Below are 3,471 nucleotides of genomic sequence, written 5' to 3'. Positions count from 1 at the left end.
GTTGACCAGGATGGTCTTGATCTCTTGACCTAGTGATCCACCCGCCTCGGCCTCCCAAAGTGCTGGGATTACAGGCGTGAGCCACCGCGCCCGGCTGAGAAGGCCTTGTTAATAGAATATCTATCATCAGGATCTCAGTCGATGGGGTTTCTCTTTTAATGAAGTCTCTACACATTGGGTTAGCTAGATCTCTGCTAAAGAGTTGATGGGGTATTTCTTGATTAGGGGATACTTAATATCCCCAGCCCCAGCCAGAAGCTGTGAAACCTCAAGTCCTATGGAGGGGAGAAGGACTGGAATGTACCCCAGCTCCCTTGACCCCAGAGCAGGCTCTTACACTGCCCCTCCCCTTAGACACCATGACCCCATCAGGTCAATCCCCTGTTGCCATGGTTATGGAGGTCTGCAGCTGCCATCTTAGACGTGCTCTTTGGGGAAGTCCATCTAACAGGAGGACATTGGTTTGGAGGTGCACCTCCTGAAGAATGGGTGGGGAAGGCTTTCTCTGGGATCAAATTCAAATAAATCAAGTATTTATTGAGTGCCTACTCTGTGCAAGGCACTGTGCCAGACTTGGTGCCTGGCAGCCCTGAGAAAGAAGAACTTACAGGGCTAGGAGGACAGAGGCTCCCGAGCTGATCTGGGAGTGCACCCACGTTCCCCCACCCTGGTACTTCCGATGCTCCCACCTCCACCTCCAGTGACTTTTAAAGCCGCTTAGTGCCTTTCCTGTAACTTTGGATCCTCCTTTTCTGTCCCCTGCTGTCTCAAGGCCCCAAGTTAAAGGGTTAAAGCCGCTGGAGCTTGGGGAGAGAACATTGTGGAAAGGAAGGGATTATGCCCTTTGTGGAATCTTTCTTTTTTTTTTTTTTAATTTAATAAATAAAAGTTGGATTTGAAATTTTGTCCTGGTGAGAAAAAGAGAAGAGGAAGGGCGAAGAGTGGTTCAAAGATTTTTTTGTTTGGCAAATTGGGGACTACCCACCCATGGGCGAATATTCTATTGCGCCTGTTTGCTTACTATGCTCGCGGTTAAATAGTTTATCGGCAGGCGCGGTGCCTCACACCTGTAATCCCAGCACTTTGGGAGGCCGAGACAGGAGGATCACCTGAGGTCAGTAGTTCGAGACCATCCTGGCCAACACGGTGAAATCCCCGTCTCTACTAAAAATACAAACATTAGCCAGGCGTAATGGCAGGCGCCCGTAGTCCCAGCTACTTGGGAGGCTGAGACAAGAGAATCGCTGGAACCTAGGAGGCGGAGATTGCAGTGAGCAGAGATCGCACCACTGCATTCCAGAGTGGGTGGCAGAGCGAGACTCCGTCTCAAAACAAAACACAAAATTGTTTATCGGTCAGATCCTCCAGCCGTGTTCAGTTTTTGGGCGTGCAGTGCTTTCTGCAGAGTCGGGAAGACTCACTGGTTTCTACCCTGGCCCTTTCTGGACTGCACCAACCGACCCTCGTCAGTGCAGTGACGCGGCCCGAGCGCGGGCACCGCGGTTGCAGTGCGGACCACTGCGCGGCCCCAGTCCGGCGGTGGTGCGGCTCCCGGCGGGCGGACGCGGCCTGGCACGTCACCCGCCCCCTGCCCCGGGCCTGCAATCAGTTGTGCCCGCCACGGAGTTAGCAGAGGAACAAAAGCCACACTGTGGCAGCCATTCCCAAGCCACAATAGGGCTTTGTGCGGCCCCCGCCTCCCAAGGTTACCCAGCTGGGCCGAGGGGGCGCACAGGCCGCTCCCCCCAACCTGGACCCGACTCCCAGCTGCACCCCGCGTCAGGCGGTCCACCGCGCGGGCCGCAGGAGGTGCTGCTACGGCTGGGAGGGGGCCGGCGACCCTGGGCGGGCTCGGGTTACGACCCTCCTCCCCACCCTGACGCCACTCCCGCCCCCGCCCAGGTGCGAAATCTGCGCTCTGGCTCGGAGCGCTGCTTCAAAGGCGCTTTGAAGAAATCCGAGTTCCGAAGACTTCTTTAGTGGGCTGGGGGCTGTGACTGAAGAGACCCGGGAGAGGGGGCTGGGGTGGAGGAAGGGCAGGGGGTGCCTTGGAGCTGGTCTGAGTGAGGCGGCGGCCTAGGGTGGACCCCCGGGATCCCGCCCCAACCCCGCCGGGCAGGCTCCTCCGGACCCCCCAGAGTCTGGCCCTTTCGCCTCCCGGTCTCCGCCTGTCCGGTGCCAGCTCCCTCCCGCCGCAGCCTCGCGGTCCTCCCCTCCCCAGCCCCTCGGCCCCTTTCATCTTCCCTAGACTCCGCATGGGGTTTTGCTGGTTTCTGGGAGATAAAAACCGCTTCAAATAGCGGCGGCGCGCTGCCAGGACAAACAAGGGCCGGGCAGGCCATGTGCGCCTGGTTACCGGCCCCGGGTCGGGGCGCCGGGCTCCAGCGGGCCCGGGAAGGGGTGGCGGGCGGAGCTCCAGGCACCCAGGCTCCGGCGATGACTCCCAAAGTGGGGGGCCCCTGTTAGAAGCGGCCTGCGCGCGGCCTCGGTTCCCGCCCAGGTCTTAGGGAGGGGCTGGTGGGGACCGCCCGCTAAGCGCTCCGAGCCCGTAGCGTTCCCCACAGTCGCTGAGTCGCCGGGGCCGCCGCGCCCCCTGGTGAAGTTATTGGGTGAGCAAGCTGGGCCTGGACTTGGACTTCCCTAGAACCCGCAAATTGTGAAAACCGTTCCACAAACGTTACATAAACAGTATGGGGGAGGGGACAGTACTTGTGCCAGGCCAGGGCGGGGGCAGCGGGCGGAATAGCACTGTTCTTTCTCTCCCGTTCACCTTACAGGGTAAGATGCAGGCACCTAACCGATCATTATAACCTGTTGGTGAAAATCGAGGTTTCATGGAAGGCTGGTGGAAGTTGCAGGTCGGGGCGATTTCCTGGGAGTATCTGGGTTTGGATGGTGTTAGGACTAAGGTACAAACGGAAACTTGATCGTGAGTCCTCAATGCTCTCCACTTATTAGTCAATCACTGACTCCCTCTTCTACCTCCAACCTGCCCACTTCCCCTTCTCAGGGACAGCTTTCCCAGCCAGGTTCCCCAAACCATCCCCAGTGTATACCTTAGGCTTTTCAAGCTTTCTGTGACTTCCCAGGTGACAGTGAACTCATTTCAATGGGGCCATGGGAAAGGGTTAGAGCAGGGGTCCGGTCCCTGTCAGTGGTCTGTAAAGGTACTGCACTGCAGGATGAGCTAAGCAAGCTGAGCACCGCCTCTCAGATCAGTGGCATTAGATTCTCAGAAACGCGAACCCGCCGGGCGCGGTGGCTCACGCCTGTAATCCCAGCACTTTGGGAGGCCGAGGCGGGCGGAGAGCCTGAGGTTGGGAATTTGAGACCAGCCTGGCCAGCATGATGACACCCCGACTCTACTAAAAAAAAAAAAAAATACAAAAATTAGCCAGGCGTGGTGGTAGGCGCCTGTAATCCCAGCTTCTTGGGAAGCTGAAGCAGGAGACTTGCTTGAACCTGGGAGGC

At 57.9% G+C, this 3,471-nt stretch overlaps 1 protein-coding gene across 2 annotated transcripts in view; it reads left to right on the top strand.

Annotated features, from left to right (window-relative positions):
- Positions 1–901, top strand: part of SP7 (Sp7 transcription factor) — a 10,902-nt gene extending 10,001 nt beyond the window's left edge. For both annotated transcript variants that reach the window (XM_037728982.1, XM_017501781.2), the window contains one exon: positions 103–901. The gene's annotated coding sequence lies outside the window, so the exon portion shown is untranslated. The remainder of the gene's footprint in view (positions 1–102) is intronic.
- Positions 902–3,471: the final 2,570 nt, after the last annotated feature.

This window comes from Cebus imitator, unplaced genomic scaffold (genome assembly GCF_001604975.1).
Source record: "Cebus imitator isolate Cc_AM_T3 unplaced genomic scaffold, Cebus_imitator-1.0 Scaffold285, whole genome shotgun sequence".
Taxonomy (NCBI): domain Eukaryota; kingdom Metazoa; phylum Chordata; class Mammalia; order Primates; family Cebidae; genus Cebus; species Cebus imitator.
The sequence above is the reverse complement of the archived record's forward strand: the minus strand, read 5'-3'. Positions and strand labels throughout refer to the sequence as shown.